Consider the following 18,035-nt stretch of genomic DNA (forward strand, 5'->3'; position numbering starts at 1 on the left):
GAAGAAATAATGAAGTCAAAGAGCTGAACAGAAGATCTCAAAGGGCAGCTCTAGAAGACAAAGTATTAGAATGAAATGTGCAAAGACCTGGAGATAGAAAACCAAAAGGGAAGAACATGCTCGGCATTTCTCAAGCTGAAAGAACTGAAGAAAAAATTCAAGCCTCAGCTTGCGATAGTGAGGGATTCTATGGGGAAAATATTAAACAGAGCAGGAAGCATCAAAAGAAGATGGGAGCAACACACAGAGTCACTACACCCAAAAGAACTGGTTGACGTTCAACCATTTCAGGAGGTAGCATATGATCAAGAACCAATGATACTGAAGGAAGAGGTCCAAGCTGCCCTGAAGGCATTGGCGAAAAACAAGTCTCCAGGAACTGACAGAATACCAATTGAGATGTTTCGACAAATAGATGCAGTGCTGGAAGTGGTCACTTGTCTACGCCAAGGAATTTGGAAAACAGCTACCTGGCCGAATTACTGGAAGAGATCCATATTTATGCCTATTCCCAAGAAAGGTGAACCAACTGGATGTTGAAATTGTTGAACAATGTCATTACTATCACACACAAGTAAAGTTTTGTTGAAGATCATTCAAAAGTGCCTTCCAGGAACTGCCAGAAATTCAAGCCAGATTCAGAAGAGGGCATCGAACTAGGGATATCATTGCCCATGTCAGACGGGTCCTGGCTGAAAGCAGAGAACACCAGAAAGACGTTTACCTGTCTTTTATTGACTATGCAAAGACATTCAACTGTGTGGATCATAACTAATTAAGAGTAACATAGCCAAAAATGGGAATTCCAGAACACTTCATTGTGTTCATGAGGAACCTGTACTTAGACTAAGAGGCAGTTGTTTGAACAGAACAAGGGGATACATCGTATTTTAAATCAGGAAAGATGAGTCAGGGTTGTGTCCTTTTACCATACTTATTCGATCTGTATGCAGAGCAAATAATCTGAGAAGCTGGACTATAGGAAGAACAAAGGGGCATCAGGATTGGGGCAAGACTCATTAACAACTGGCAATATGCAGATGACACAACCTTCGTTGCTGAAAGCAAAGAGGACTTGAAGCACTTACTGAAGATCAAAGAGCACAGCTTTCATTATGGATTACACTTCAACATAAAGAAAACAAAATTCCCCACAACTGGACCAATAAGCCACATCATGATAAATGGAGAAGAGACTAAAGTTGTCAAGGATTTCATTTAACTTGGATCCACGATCAACGCCTATGGAAGCAGCAGTCAAGAAATCAAAAGACGCATTGCATTGTGCAAATCTGCTGCAAAAAACCTCTTTAAAGTGTTGACAGGCAAAGATGTCACCTTGAAGACAAAGGTGTGCCTGACCCAAGCCATGGTGTTTTCGATTGCCTCATATGCATGTGAAAGCTGGACAATGAAAAAGGAAGACCGAAGAAGAACTGACACCTTTGAATTGTGGTGTTGGCGAGGAATATTGAATATACCATTGACTGCCAAAGGAACCAACAAATCTCTTTTGGAAGAAATGCAGCCAAAATGCTCCTTAGAAACAAGGATGGTGAGACTGTGCCTCACATAATTTGGACATGTTACCAGGAGGAATCAGTCCCAGGAGAAGGACATTATGCTTGGTAAAATAGGAAAAAAAAAAAAAAAAAAATAGAAGGTCAACGAAAAAGAGGAAAACCCTCAAGGAAATGGGTTGGCACAGTGGCTGCAAAAGTGGGCTCAAGCATGACAATGATTGTGAGGATGGTGCAGGACTGGGCAATGTTTGGTTCTATTGTATATACAAAAACCCACTGCCATCGAGTCGTATATATCTGTTGTATATAGGGTCACTGTAAGTTGGAACCACCAGGACGGCACCTAACAACAAGGCCTAATGATCATGAGCATTTTTTCATGTATTTGTTGGCTGCCTAACGTCGTCTTTGATGAAGCATCTGTTCATGTCCTTTGCCCATTTTATGATTGGGTTGCTTGTCTTCTTATTGATGAGTTGTTGAAATTATCTGTATACTTCAGAGATTAAACCGTTATCAGATATGTCATTGCCACAGATTTTTTCCCAGTCCGTAGGTTTTCTTTTTACTTTCTTGGAAAAGTCTTTTGATGTGCATAAGTATTTAACTTTTAGAAGGCCCCAGTTAGGTAATTTGTCTTCTGAAGTTTGTGCATTTTTAGTTATGCTTGATATTCTATTTATGCCATAAATTAGGCCCCTAGCTCTGTCCCTGTTTTCTTTCATGAGCTTTATAACTTTAGGTTTCACATTCAGGTCTTTGACCCATTTTGAGTTAGTTTTTGTATATGGGGTGACGTATGGGTCCTGTTTCATTTTTCTGTAGGTGGATATCCAGTTTTGCCAGAGCCATTTGTTGAAGAAATTATCTCTTCCCCCATTTAATGGACTTGACTCTTTGTCGAAGATCAGGTGTCCATATGTGGATGGTTTCATTTCTGTGTTCTCAATTCTGTTCCATTGGTCTATGTGTCTGTCATTGTACCAGTACCAGCCTGTTTTGACTAATGTAGTTGTATAGTACGTTCTGACCTCAGGCAATGTGAGTACTCCTACTTTGTTCTTCTTTTTCGGTAATGTTTTACTTACCTAGGAGCTCTTTCTTTTCCATATAAAGTTGATGATTAGTTTTTCCATCTGGTTAAAGAATGTTGTTGGAATTTGGATCAGAATTGCATTGTATCTATGGAATGCTATGGGTAGTATTGACCTTTTCACCATATTAGGTCTTCCTATCCGTGAGCATGGTATGTTTTCATTTATGAAAGGTCTCTTTTGGTTTCTTGCAGTAATGTTTTGTAATTTTATTTTGGGGGAGCTATTATAAGTTGTATTGTTTTCCTGATTTCCTTTTCAGAGTTCCCTTTGTTAGGAATCTGAATGATTTTTGGATGTTGATCTTGTACCCTACCACTTTGCTTGGTCCTATTAGTTCCAGTAGCTTTCTTGTGGATTCTCTGGGATTTTATATGTATAGGGTCATATAGTCTGTGAATAGGAATAGTTTTACTTCTTCTTTACCGGTTTGGATGTCCTTTATTTCCTTTTCTTGTCTTATTGTTCTAGCTAGGACTTCCACTACAATGTTGAATAAGAGTGGTGACAAAGGGCATCCTTATCTGGTTCCCATTTTCAGGGTGAATGCTTTCAGTCTCTCTCCTTTGAGAATAATGTTGGCTGATGTTGGCTGTTGGTTTTCTGTATATGCCCTTTATTGTATTGAGGAATTTCCCTTCTATCCTTATTTCGGTGGGAGTTTTTTTTTTTTTTTAAATCAGGAATGGGTGTTGGACTTTATCAAATGCCTTTTCTGCATTGATTGAGATAATCATTTGATTCTTTTCCTTTGTTTTATTTATGTGGTGGATTTTGTTGATTGATTGTCTAGTGTTGAGGCATCCTTGCATAAAAAACCTGGTATGAATTCCACTTGGTCATGATGTATTATTTTTTTGATATGCTATTAGATTCTATTGGCTAGAATTTTGTTGAGAATTTTTGCGTCAATGTTCTTGAGGGATATTGGTCTATAATTTTCTTTTTTTGTTGTCTCTTTGCCTGCTTTTGTTATCAGGGTTATACTGGCTTCATATAATGAATCTGGGAGTATTCCTTCCTTTTCTGTGTTCTGGAATAGTTTGAGTAGTATTGGTATAAACTCTTCTCTTAATGTTTGGTAGAATTCTCCAGTGAAAATGTCCGAACAAGGGCTTTTTTGTTGTTTTTGTTGTTGTTAGTGGTTTTTTATGACATCTGCAGTTTCTTCTTTTGTTATGGGTCTGTTCAGATTTTCTACCTCAGTTTGTGTTATGGATCTCTTCAGAATATCTACCTCAGTTTGTGTTAGTTTAGGTGGGCAATGTGTTCTAGAAGTGTGTCCATTTCCTCTAGGTTTTCAAATTTGTTAGAGTATAATTTTTCATAGTCCATAGGGTTTTCAGGGCTAATTGGTGATCACTGATCACCAAGCCTGTCTTCTGAGGCAGCCCTGAGTGGACTCAAACCTCCAACCTTTCAGTTTGATATCAATCCTAACAATATTTTCATTGAATTCTTTGAACAGTTACACAGACTGTCTGAAGTACTAACATCTACGTTTGCTGAGTTCCAGGCTCTGTCCAATGATTCTGTCATATCAGCTCATTCTGCTTTCATGACAGTCCCATGAGGGGACTCTACGGAGGAGAAAGCTCTGGTTAAGTGGGTCACCCCCACCCCACACTTCCTAAGTGGCTCATGCAGTGTGCGGCTCTGGGGCCCACGCTAGGACCCATTGTCCAGAAGTGCCCACCTCCTCCACCTTGACCACTACCCTTGCTTTCCTCCAGGAGAGCCTGATCCCAGGGAGCCCTCTCATGACTTTCCCCCTTCCAGCTCTGTGCCCCATGTCTCCTGGGGTGGCCCTCAAACCTTTGTCCCCTGTCAGAGAAAAAATGCACCAGACAATGCTAAAACAAGCAAGGACAACTTCATTGGAAAGGTTTATTGTAGGGGAGGGGAAGGGCTGCAGGAAGGGAAAGAAGGGCATTGGTATGGCAGCGGGAGAGACCAGCTCCTACTCTCCTGGGACAGAGGACCTGAGGTTTTTAAAAGAAAGTTACTGGAGCCAATCACAGGGCAGGGTGGGTGATTCACTAAGGGTGCACTTAGGGCCATTTAGTTTGGAATGTTTTCTTTTCCCAGGGGAAGGGAGAGAGTAGAACTGCCCCATAGGGTTTCCAAGGAGTGGCTGTTGGATTGGAACTGCCAACCTTTTGGATAGCAGCCAAACGCTTAACCACTGCACCACCAGGCTCCAGAGAAGGGTTAGGCTGAGAGAAAGAGGTGGTTAGGGAATAAGAAAAGAAAAGACCATTCTAAAGTGAATTAATTAATCTAATTCTAAAGTTAATTAAACAAAGGAGAACATTAAGTGCATCTTGGGCAGTGTTTGCAGTAAGCCGGCTCCCTGGAACAAAAGGGTGGGGAGACTTCGGTAAGCTCCTGGGGCTTGGTGAAAAGTGCCCCCCTTCTTGTTTGTATAAGATCGTGGGGACCGCTCTCCTGACCCATCTGACTTGTGGGTGTGCGTTTTTGTTTTAACGGGTCCTTCGGTCTTTCTGCAGGTGCCCACTCTCCGAGGCCCGTCCTCAGCCTCCTGTCGCCCACCCCCACCCCGTCTGCACGCAGGCGCCTGCCCACCGAGCACCCTGCAGCGACTCGTCAGCTTCTCATCAGGCCACATCACTCCCCGGCAGGCGAGCCAGCCAATCGTCGCCGGACACCTGCACCGCCGCGTGCTCGCCCCTGGGACTGGGGAGGCAGTTGTCATGACAACCGAGGCAGCAGGCAGGACTGCAGCCAGCCCCCGGCAGGAAGGGGCCAGGCCTCCTGCCTGGACTGAGCAGCTCAGAGCCTGAGCGCCAAAGGGGGCTGGGGGAGGGGGTGTTCCTATCGATCCCTGCGACCATCCCCCACGCTGGCAGGCGTCTCGGGGACGGGCGGCTGGGACTGCGCTGCTTAGCAACGAAATAGCAAACCACGTAAATCGCATCTCCATTCAATCGGTGTGAAAGCCTAGTTTACGGGGGCCCGATGTCGGTGCGCAAGACCCGAGGAGGGGTGGGGCGATCTAACCATTTTACAGCGAGGATTAACGCTAACAGTAAAATGCGGGCAGATCTCAAGTGCGCACGTGGGTACCTCGTACCCGACGCTGAGATCGGGGTACTGCACGTTTCCTGGACCCCTGGGAACTGCCTCCCGCCTTCCCAGCCAGGACGCTCCATCTCGCTCAAGTCCTCCGCTGGCTTTGAACTCCACATGACCGGGGTCACATTGCGTGGGCCTTTCCCCTCGTGTCTGCGCCCCAGAGATTCTCCTGCGGACGCATGTCCCCATCATTCCCGTGTGTAAGCGGGGGGGGGGGGTGTCGCTGAGCACAGTTGCCTCGGCCCACTGCAGCTGGCTGCGACCCGACAGCCAGACGGGCGAGCGGTGACTCAGCCTCCCGCTTCCTCCGCCCCCACGCGCATCAACCCCCTTGGATTCTCAAGCGGTGAACCGAACCCAGGGTCGGTGCCTGTCGGTACCGGCCCACCTCCGCACCGGCACCGGGCTGCCCTAGCTTCCTTTCCCGCCCCAGCCTCCTCCTCTCCCACCAGCCAATGCAGCCCACCCTGCCCCCTTGTTCGGGGCCTGCGTGGGTTAGGAGCGCCCTGGTGACTCGTTAGAAGCTCGTTTCCTCCAGAGGGTCTAATTCCCTTCCATTTCTGTTCTTTTTTTTGTGTGTGTGTGTGTGCTTTAGGTGAAAGCTTACAGCTCAAGCTTCTTATCCTTGCATTTCTTTTACAATGTTTATTTTAACATAATTTCGGACTTAGAGAAAAGTTGCAAAAATAGTGCAAATTTCCAAATTCCCCAAGTGTTACTATGTTACCAGATTTGCTTTTTCATTCTCTTTCTAACCATCCATGCATCGTTTGCATATATTCATGTTTCTAAACCGTTTGAGACTGGTTACATAATGGTGCCACCTTTTCTAGATATGAGTTGGAATCGACTCCATCGCAGTGGGTTCGGGTTTTTGGTTTTTCTGAGGAAACCCTGCTGGCATTGTGGTTAAGAGCTACCGCTGCTAACCACAAGGTGAGCAGTTCACATCCACCAGGCGCTCCTTGGAAACTCTACTGGGCAGTTTTACTCTGTCTGGGTTTTAGAGGGTTGCTCTGAGTTGGAATCAAGGCAACCAGTTTTCTGTGTTTGTTTTCTGGACATACTTCAGTGTGTGTTTCCTACAAACAAGGATATTCTGTTCCTGAGCACAGACCATTCACCCAGGTCAGGAAAGTCCCATCAGCACACAACTGCTGTCTGATCTGCAGATCCTATGGAAATTGCCCCTTGTGCACTGATGTCCTTGGTGACAAATATCCTCATCCAGGGTCCAATCCAGAATCATGGTCGATAACCAGATCTGAACTTAGACTGAACCCGTTAAAAAAAAACCGTTGTGGTCCAATTGGTTCTGACTCATAGGGACTCTATCGGACAGAGTAGAACTACCCCCATAGAGTTTCCAGGGAGCACCTAGTGGATTCGAACTGCTGACCTTTTGGTTAGCATCCTGAACTAGAGAGATGACAGTACAGAGGAAGGGGTTACTGCAGGGGGGGTGGGGCGGGGATCTGGAATAGGAAGAACACCCTACCATGAGCTCAGTGAGTGTCACAGATTGAATTGTGTCCCCCAAAATATCTGTCACCTTGGCTAGTCATGGTTCCCAGTATTGTGTGATTATCTTCCATTCTGTCACCTGGTGTGATTTCCCTCTGTTGTAAATCCTGTCACTATGATGTAATGAGATGGATTAGCGGCAGTTATATTGATGAGATCTACAGATTAGGTAGTGTCTTAAGCAAATCTCTTTTAAGATAAAGAAGAGAGAACTGAGCAGAGAGACATGGGGACCTTATACCACCACAAAAGCAGTGCCAGGAGCAGACTGTGTCCTTTGGACCTGAGGTTCCTTTGAGGAGAAGCTCCCAGGCCGGGGAAGATTGATGATGAGGACCCTCCTCCAGAGGTGACAGAAAGAGAAAGCCTTCCCCTGGAGCCAGCGCACTGACTTCAGACTTCTAGCCTACTAGACTGTGAGAGAATAAACTTCTCTTTGTTAAAGCCATCCACTTGTGGTATTTCTGTTCTACCAGCATAGATGACTAAGGCAGCAAGTGTCTCAAGAGGTAGGCAAAAAGGGTCTAAAAGTAAACATGGCTAGAAAGAACCAGGTGTGGGGAGTTGGGTGAGATGGAGTGTCACTGGTTAGTGGATCAGAGAAGGTTTTACATGAGACCTGATGTCTGGAAGGGACAGGCCCTTTAGGAGGGTCTGGGTGCTGGCCCAGGCTGAGGGGTCAAGGTTCAGGGACCTGGGGAGGGAGAGAAACTTAACCCAAGTTTGGCCAACAAGCACTTTGTTCCAGTTTGACCAGTGGGGCCAGGCAGCTCAGTTAATCATTCACGAGGCACAGGGGGGAGCTCAGAGGCCTGCACATGGCCTTGCCCTAGGTACACAAGGGGCGCCATGAGTCTTGTTGGGTCATATGGGAAGGGGGCTTACGTGCAGGAAGCCTTTTTCTGGAACACAGAGGGTGTTAACCTTCTCTGTTTTCCGGACGCACAGGGCTCAGGTAAAACCCAACCTTGTCACCATATTGAATTTAGTTGTCAGGTCCCTTTGTCGTTGTTGTTGTTGTTGTGTGTCGTTGAGTTGATTCCGACTCATGGCAACCCTATAGGACAGAGTACAATTGCCCGGTAGGTTTCCTAGGCTGTAATCTTTATGGGAGCAGTTCGACAGGTCTTCTGTGGAGCGACTGGGTGGGTTCAAACCACTGACCTTTCAGTTAGCAGCCAAGCACTTAACCACTGCACCACCACGGCTCCCTCAGGTACAGCTTGTAGGTACAGGCCGGTAATTTTGTAAAATCCCTCAGCTTGGATTTATTTGGTATTTCCTCAAGACGAAGTGCTGGTTATGCATCTTGGCAAGGACAGCAGGGACGGGAAGCTGTGCCTCCAGTGCTTCACATCCGAGACGTGCTTTGTGGCTTTGTCCTGTTACTGGTGATGCCAGCACTCACTGCTGGTTGTGGTGGCTGCCAGGTTTCTCTCATGTGAAATCACAACCCTCTGTAGTTCATGAGTGTCCTGTGGAGAGAGAGTTTGACACCATGTAAAAAGCTTGTTTCTCACCAGACTTTCACCCACCATTTTAGCATCCATTGATGCTTCTCCCTCAGGTGGCTGGAATGCTGTGGTCTAATTCTGTTTCCCTCTTGTATTTATTACTCGGTATCCTGCCAGGGGGAAGAGCTTTCCCTTCTCCCCGGTATGTACTCATGGATTCTTATTTCAGTCTGTGATTGCAATAGAATAAAGTAAGCACAGTTATAATTCAGTACTATCGTTATTAACCTTGTTGCTCAAATTATCCTAGACTTTGCCAGTGGGAGCCCCCTCAAACCCCTTCGTTCGTCCCTTTGACACGCTGCCTCCTTCCTTGAGCCCTTCCTTGTTGTCTGGCAGAGGCATGTGTTGGGCTTCTCCTGTATCTGCCCTGTCCTGGAATTAGCCATTTCTCCCCACAGCCCTGCTTCCTTGCAGTGGAGAACGGTATTCAGAAGCCCAGATCTGGGTGCTGGCGAAGCAGCAGAGCAACCAGCATGTCTTTATCTGAACACCTAGTACTAGTTACAAGGCACCACACCCTTTACAAGTTCCAGTTATCAGCCAACTGCCAAAAACCAAACCAAACCCACTGAGTCGATTCCAACTGGGAGCAGAACTGCCCCATTGGGTTTCCAAGGAGCGCCTGGTAGATTCGAACTGCTGAACTTTTGGTTAGCAGCCATAGCTCTTAATCACCACACCACCAGGGCTTCCAAGCCAAGTGCCAGGTTACATGTGCTAAGAATCCCGAGTTCGTTCGTTCCGGGAGGTGGATTACAGGTTATCACTTAACCTCTTTATGTGTTTATTTTTTATGTTTGTATAAGTTTCCTCTTGCTGCTAGAACAAATTACCACAGATTTAGTGGCTTAAAATGGCACATGTTTATTGTCTTACAGTTCTGGAGGTCAGGAGCCCAACATGGGTCCCAGGGGTGAAAACTGAGGGGTCAGCAGGGCTGTGTTCCTTCTGGAGGCTCCTGGCCTGTTCCAGGTTTAGAGGCTACCTCATTCTTTGGCTTGTGGCTCCCTTCCTCCGTCTTCAGGCACATCACTCCAGCCTTGGCTTCCATCCTCACACCTCCTTTCATTGATTCTCCAGCCTTCTCTGTCCTTTTTAAGGACCCTTGTAATTACACTGGGCCCACCCGAATAATCCAAGGTAATCCATGATAACCTCCCTTCCCACTCAAGGTCTTCGGTTTAATCACCTCAGAAGTCTCATTTGCTGTGTCAGGTAGCATATTCCCAGGCTCTGGGTTTAGGATACATCTACCACAATGTATATGCAGAAACCAGTTTCCGAGGCATGGCGCCCCCTGTGTGTCAGAGCAGAGCTGTGCTCCATAGGGTTTTCAATGGCTGATTTTTTCCAAAGTAGACCACCAATCACCAGGCCTTTCTTTCAAGGCACATGGGGTAGACTCAAACTGACAACCTTTCTGTTGGTGGCATGCACTTAACTGTTCGCATTACCCAGGCTTTATCTCTCTCTATATATACACATACATACATGTATATACGTATATACATACATGTATGTATAGAGAGTGACCGAGTATCTTGGCAATCAGAATAAAACTGTTATCAGGCCCACTCCCTCCTCTCACCCCAGCTCACAGTGGTGACCCTCTAGCAGGTGGGCAGCAGAGGGGCGGCCTGTGACAGGGGACACCCTGCGTCACTGGCCAACTGGGCAGGGCTGTGCCTCCAGCTCCAGCTTCCAGGACAGGGTGCACCCCTTTCCCTCCCTGCTGTTCCTCCTGGGCTGGCTTCCCAGGTGGCTCCAAACGCAGGACCCCTGAGCATCCTGGGGCACCGTTTCCATTGTGGGAGGGAGGGCGATGAATTGCAAGCACCCAGGTTGCTGCTAGTCCACTGATGGCCTGATGTCTGTACCAGGCCCTCCCCCAGGGCCAGGGTCCCAGGATCCTGCCCCCCCATACTTCCACCCCCGCAACACCCTCCCATCTCCCTAATTCTCCAACCCTTTGTTATGGATTGAATCGTATCCCCCCAAAATATGTATCAATTTGACTAGGCCATGATTCCCAGTATTGTCCACCATTTTACCATCTGATGTGATTTTCCTGTGTGCTGTAAATCCTCGCTCTGTACTAATCTGTCCTATAGGGTTGCTATGAGTGCGATCGACTAAACAGCAGCGGGTTTTTATGATGTTAATGAGGCAGGATTAAAGGCACTTATGTTAATGAGACAGAACTCAATCTACAAGATTAGGTTGTGTCTTACGTCAGTCTCTTTCAAGATATAAAAGAGAGACGTGAGCAGAGACATGAGGACCTCATACCACCAAGAAACAAGAGCCAAGAGAATAGCACATCCTTTGGACCTGGGGTCCCTGTGCTGAGAAGCTCCTCAACCAGGGAAGACTGATGACAAGGACCTTCCTCCAGAGCCAACAGACAGAGACAGAAAGCCTTCCCCTGGAGCTGGCACCCTGAACTCAGACTTCTAGCCTCCTAGACTGTGAGAGAATAAACTTCTTGTCGTTAAAGCAACCACTTGTGGCATTTCTGTTATAGCGGCACTAGACAACTAAGACAACCTCCTGTGTCCTTTTCTCCCTGATGGAACCTTCTCATTTTCATATCTCCTGCCCGGGTGCCCTGTGGGTTCCAAGCTGGGTCCTCATCGTGGGAGTCAGGGGGGATTGCATAGTGACAGCCCAGGTTAGTGTGCCCAGGTGGCCTGCCTGGGACATCCCTCGGCCCTAGTGGCGCCTGCGGTTCTCCTTGCTCCTGCAGCCTGAGGTCTGCAGTGAACCGAACCCAGGGAGCCGAACGCAGGTGCTGCCCTGGCTGGGCTGGGGGCCATTTGTGGTGGGTTTTGGGGCTTCCGCGGGCAGCTGCGGGTGCCCCAGGTGGCAGAGCTTGGAGGAAGCAGAATAGAGCCCCTTTGGGTTCACTGCAGCCTCTGGGATGGGACAGGGGTGGAATTTTGATGTGGAGTGCATGAATCTACAGATGACTTTGGGTGTCAATTGTCTTTTGAACTGGCCCCACCTCCCTCTTCCCAAAATATCTGAACTGCCTTTGATGGTTCCTCAAAATGTTAAATATAGGGTTACCATATGACCCAGCAATTCCACTTCTTAGGACATACCCGAGAGAATTGAAAACATAGGTCCACACAAAGAACTTGTACACTGTGTTCACTGCAGCATCACTCACAGCAGCTAACACATGGAAACAACCCAAGTGTCCATCAACAGACAGCAGATAAACATAGTGTGGTATGCTATATAAAAAAAGAAAGAGAAAGAAAAGAAACCAGTGTTGTGGAGTGGATTCCGACTCATAGCAACCCCGAAGGGTTTCCAAGGCTGTAAATCTCTATGGAAGCCGGCTGCCACATCTTTCTCACCTGCAGACAGTGGACTATTACTCAGCCAGAAAGAGAAATGAAGCTCTGATGGATGCTACAACATGGATGAACCCAGAAAGCATTCTGCTGAGCGAAGTAAGTCAGGCACAGAAGGGCAAAGATTGTATGATGCTACTCATTTGAAGAACGGCACCCTGGTGGCACAGTGGTTAAGGGTTACAGCTGCTAACTAAAAGGTTGGCAGCTCAAATCCTCCAGGCACTCCTTGGAAACCCTATGGGGCAGTTCTACTCTGTCCTACAGGGTCGCTGTGAGCCAGAATTGACTCAATGGCAATGGGTTTCCTTTTTTTATTTTTTATAAAGAATGAACAAATTTGTCTTGAAAGAGGTACAGCCAGAATGTTCCTTAGAAGCAAGTATGGTGACACTTTGCCTCACTTACTTGGACGTGTTGTCAGGAGGGATCAGTCCCTGGAGAAGGACATCATGCTTGGTAGAGGGTCAGTGAAAAAGAGGAAGACCCTCAGTGAGATGAATTGACACAGTGGCTGCAAGAATGGGCTCAAAGATAGCAACGATTGTAAGGATGGTGCAAGACCGGGCAGTGTTTTGTCCTTTTGTACACAGGGTAACTATGAGTCAGAACCAACTCAAAGGCACCTAAGAACAACAACTTATATGAAATATCTACAATAGCCAAATGCATAGAAACCGAAGTTTATTAGTGGTGACCTGGGGCTGAGGGGGAGAGGATGGGGAGTTACTGCTTAAGGGGTACTGAGTAACCATTTGCTGTTTTTGTTGGGTGCCGTGGAGTCCATAGGGTTTTCTTAACTGTGATCTTTATAGAAGCAGATTGCCAGGTCTTTCTCCTGGAGAGAAGATGGATGGGTGTTACGGATTGAATTGTGTCCCCCCAAAATATGTGTTTTAAGTCATAACACCTATACCTGTGGTTAAGGAGCCCTGGTGGTGCAGTGGTTAAGCACTCAGCTGTTAAATGAAAAGTCGGTGGTTCTAACCCACCAGCTGCTCTGACGGAGAAAGACGTGGCAGTCTGCTTCCCTAAAGATTAAACCAAATCCGTTGCCCTCAAGTTAATTTCTATTCACAGTGGCCCTATAGGACAGAACTGCCCTATAGGGTTTTCTTAACTGTGATCTTTATGGAAGCAGATTGCCAGGTCTTTCTCCTGAAGAGCGGCTAGATAGGTGTTATCGTTTGACTTGTGTCCCCCGAAACACATGTTTTAAATCCTAAAACGCATGTGTTAAGGAGCCCTGGTGGTGCAGTTAAGCACTCAGCTGTTAACTGAAAGGTCGGTGGTTCTAACCCACCAGCTGCTCCGCAGGAGAAAGATGTGGCAGTCGGCTTCTGTAAAGACTAAACCAAACTCTTTCCCACCATGTTGATTCCAATTCATAGTGACCCTGTAGGACAGAGTAAAACTGCCTCACAGGGTTTCCGAGGGAGTGGCTGATGGATTTGAACTGCGGACCTTTTTGTTAGCAGCCATGCTCTTATCCACTGGGCCATCAGGTTTCTGCCTGTAAAGATTACAGCCTTGCAGACCCTATGAGGCAGTTCTGCTCTGTCCTATCGGGTCGCTGTGAGTCAAAATCGACTCAGTAGCAACGGGTTTGGTGTTTTTGGTTTGTACACTGTGGGCTGCCTCAAAGGCCTAGGAGAGGTAAGCACAGTCTGCCGAGAGGAACAAGCCTGGGGAGTCTGTCCAGGGAGGCTTCCTCGTTCCTGGAGAAGGGGACAGACTGGCCGTCACCCGTTGCAGGTGCGGTACACAGCTGCAGAGCTGCCACAGGAATCTCGAGGGGCTGGTGGGAGGGACCCTGCTGGGGAGCTGGACGACTAGGCTTCCCAGCTGAAATAATATTTGCCTGTAACGCCGGGAGGGAAGAGCCTGTGGGAGGAGGGGACGGCAAGGGTTAGGGCCCCTCGCAGTGAGAGGCTCATTGTGTTTGGCTGTGGGGAAGGGAGGGGGATAAGAGTGGTAGGAGACAAGCGGGGAGAGTAAGCTGAGGCCCGACTTCACAGCCACACTAGGGGGTTTGGACTTGAGCCTAGAGCCCTGGGGGCCGTCCGAGGCCTTGGGGCTGGCTGGAAGGTCAGCTCAGTCCCGGAGGCAAAGAGAGGAAGGAGGTGGGAGGGAGAGAAGGAGGGAGGCTGCTGGCAGGAGAGAGACAAGGAGGGTCTGGGAGTGGGGGGACAGATGGGAAACTCCCCCAGGACTCTGTAGAAGGGGGGAGCCCTGAGTGGTGCAAATGGTTAGGTTGGAGTTTCGAGTACACCCAGAGGCACCTCAGAAGGAAGGCCTGGCGACCTGCTTCTGAAAAACCAGCCATTAAAAACCCTGTGGAGCGCAGCTGTACTCTGACACACGTGGGTCACCGTGAGTTGGAGCTGACTCAATGGAAACCAACAGCAACACCAGCAAAAGCCTCATGACCTACGCAAATATACTGTCGAGCCAGGTCCACAGTCAGGGCTGCCGGTGTGAGGCCCACAGTCAGGGCCGCAGGGCCAGCTGCCGGTGTGAGGCCCACAGTCAGGGCCAGCTGCCGGTGCGAGGCCCACAGTCAGGGCCAGCTGCCGGTGCGACGCTCCACAGTCAGGGCCAGCTGCCGGTGCGAGGCTCCACAGTCAGTCAGGGCCAGCTGCCGGTGCGAGGCCCACAGTCAGTCAGGGCCAGCTGCCGGTGCGAGGCCCACAGTCAGTCAGGGCCAGCTGCCGGTGCGAGGCTCCACAGTCAGGGCCAGCTGCCGGTGCGAGGCTTCAAAGGGGGAAGGCCGGAGGGGCTGGCGGGAGAGAAAAGCCAGGGCAGGTGTGGGCCGTCACGCTAGTTCCCAGGGCAGGTGTGGGCTGTCACGCTAGTTCCCAGGGCAGGTGTGGGCCGTCATGCTAGTTCCCAGGGCAGGTGTGGGCCGTCATGCTAATTCCCAGGGGCTTCGGAGACATCGGCTTGGCCCAGGCTCCCCCGTGGGTGCGTGGTTGCTGACTGCCCCAGGCCACCCTGTGTGCGCGCGGTTGCTGACTGCTGAGTGTGGGCAGGTGCGCCAGGACAGCTTTGTCCTCTCTCTCCTCACTTGGGACCTCGCAGAGCCCCAGCTCGCGCCCCTGTTTGTGTCCACATTTGCACACGTCCTCAGGAACTGGGTCGTTTCCCAATTCTACGGCATCGTGAGATGTTTAGACAACAGCAAGCCCAAGGGAGTTGAGGTGCCATCAGAGAAGAGTGGGCATTTCACAGTAGCAAATGGGTTTCATGTCACCCTTGTTACAGGGATGTTTAAAATCTCCCACAGACCAGGGGCTAGAGCTCTCTGACTCGTCTGCAAGTGATTGCTAATGGCGTTGAAGTAAAGATGTTGTTGTTAGGTGCCATTGAGTCTTCCAGTCCCCCACACGTCTGTCAGTTTGTTGTACTGTGGGGGCTTGCGTGTTGCTGTGATGCTGGAAGCTATGCCCCCCGCCGGTATTCAAATACCAGCAGCGTCACCCATGGTGGACAGGTTTCAGCTGAGCTTCCAGACTAAGACACACTAGGAAGAAGGGTCCGGAAGTCTACATCTGAAAGGAATTAGCCAGTGAAAACCTTATGAATAGCCCCGGAACATTGTCTGATATAGTGCAGGAAGATGAGCCCTTCACGTTGGAAGGCGCTTAAAATAGACTGGGGAAGAACTGCCTCTCAAAGCAGAGTTGACCTTAGCGATGTGGATGGTGTCACGCTTTCGGGACCTTCATTTGCTGATGTGGCACGACTCAAAATGAGAAGAAACAGCTGCAAACATCCATCAATGATAGGAACATAGAATGTACGAAGTATGAATCTAGGAAAATTGCAAAGTAGAGAGTCACTGAAAAAGTGGAAGACCCTCAACAAGATGGATTGACACAGTGGCTGCAACAATGGGCTCGAGCATAACAATGATTGTGAGGATGGCACAGGACTGGGCAGTGTTCCCTTCTGTTGTACATAAGGCCACTATGAGTCGGAACTGACTCGGCACCTAATGACAACAACAGCTTCCAGGGTCACAGGAACACACAAGCCACACAGTATGACAAACTGACAGACACGTGGTAGTGACAGGGAGTTTTAAAATCTCTGCATGCTTGATAAGGTAGTGGGTCATCGAAAAAGAAGAAGACCCTCGGTGAGATGATTGACACAGTGACTGCAACAAGGGGCTCAAACATAACAATTGTGAGGATGGTGCAGGACCAGGCAGTGTTTCATTCTGTTTTGCATAGGGTTGCTTTAAGTTGGAATCGGCTTGATGGTACCCAACAACAACTACTTTACCAAGCATAATGTCCTTTTTCAGGGACTGGTCCCCTGATAACATGTCCAAAGTATGTGAAATGAAGTCTTGACAGCCTTGCTTCTAAGGAGCATTCTGGTTGTACTTCTTCCAGGACAGACCTGTTCGTTCTTCTGGCAGTCCATGTTGAATGTTCTTTGCCAACACCATAATTCAAGTGCATCAATTCTTCTTCAGTCTTCCTTATTCATTGTCCGGCTTTCACATGCCTATGAGGTGATTGAAAATACCATGGCTTGGGTCAGGAGCACCTTAGTCCTCAAGGTGACATCTTTGCTTTTTAACACTTTAAACAATAAACTACATAAAAGCTGGAGTAAATGTGAGCTTCTGATCCAAAATACAGGTAGAGACAGAACCTAATTCCATCTAGTTTACAGGTTCAGAGTCTTGAGCTAATTTAGTCAACATTTGTATAGTCCGTAAGTGTTATTTATAGTAGTAGGGTGGATTGTTACAGTAAGGCCACCAAGAGTAGCCTCCCTTTCCTTTTTCCTTTGCAATGTCCACACTTCTTTGCGATGTGGCTTTCCTGACCCTCCCTTCATCAGGAGGTGGGGCCTACTTCTATCCACTCTGGGCTGGCCATGTGATTTATTATGACCAATAGGATGTGGCAGAAATGACATCATTCAACTTCTGAGGCCAGGCCTCAAGAGTAGGGCAAATGCCTTGGGAAAGCAGAGGTTCCAGCACCATTAGTGAAGTTCAGGAAGGGAGAGAAGAGGTACGGGGTGGGAATAGAGCCCTTCGAACCTGCAGCCCATTATTTCAAAGAAAACCACCATGAAGTGCCCAGAGATTTTTACGTTTTTGAAAATTCTGCTTGGAAAAGAGACTTGAAATGTATGACATAAAAAGCAATATGTGGACCTTATTTGGATCCTGCTTTCCAAAAAACCAGTTATAAGGACATTTTGGGGGAGACTGAGGATATCTGTAAGATGATCTAGGGGTTAGGTGATATTGAGAAATTATTGTTAATTTTGTTAGGTATTTATCTTAATTATCTAGTGCTGCTATAAGAGAAATACCACAAGTAGATGGTTTTAACAAATTTATTCTCTCACAGTCTAGTAGGCTTGAAGTCCAAATTCAGGGTGTAGGCTTCAGCGGAAGGCTGTTTCTCTCTCTCTGTCAGCTTTGGAGGAAGGTTCTTGTCGTCAATCTTCCCCTGGACTAGGAGCTTCTCTGTGCAGGAACTTTGGGTCCAAAGGGCGCGCTCTGCTCCTAGCATTGCTTTCTTGGTGGTATGAGGTCCCCCTGCTCCACCTCCGCACTCTCCACTTGCTTCCCTTTCTTTTCATCTCTTGTAAGATAAAAGGTGGTGCAGGCCACACCCCAGGGAAACTCCCTTTATGTTGGATCAGGGATGTGGCCTGGGTAAGGGTGTTACAATCCCACCCTAATCCTCTTTAACATAAAATTACAATCACAGAATGGAGGACAACCACACAATACTGGGAATCATGGCCTAACCAAGTGGACACGTTTTTGGGGACACGATTCAGTCCATGACAGTGTGATAATGGCATTGTGGTTTTGAAGAAAAGTATACTGCATATTTAAGTGTATTGGCTTTCTGTTGCTATGTAACAAATTACCCAGAA

This window comes from Loxodonta africana, chromosome 2, assembly GCF_030014295.1.
Source record: "Loxodonta africana isolate mLoxAfr1 chromosome 2, mLoxAfr1.hap2, whole genome shotgun sequence".
NCBI classification, from domain to species: domain Eukaryota; kingdom Metazoa; phylum Chordata; class Mammalia; order Proboscidea; family Elephantidae; genus Loxodonta; species Loxodonta africana.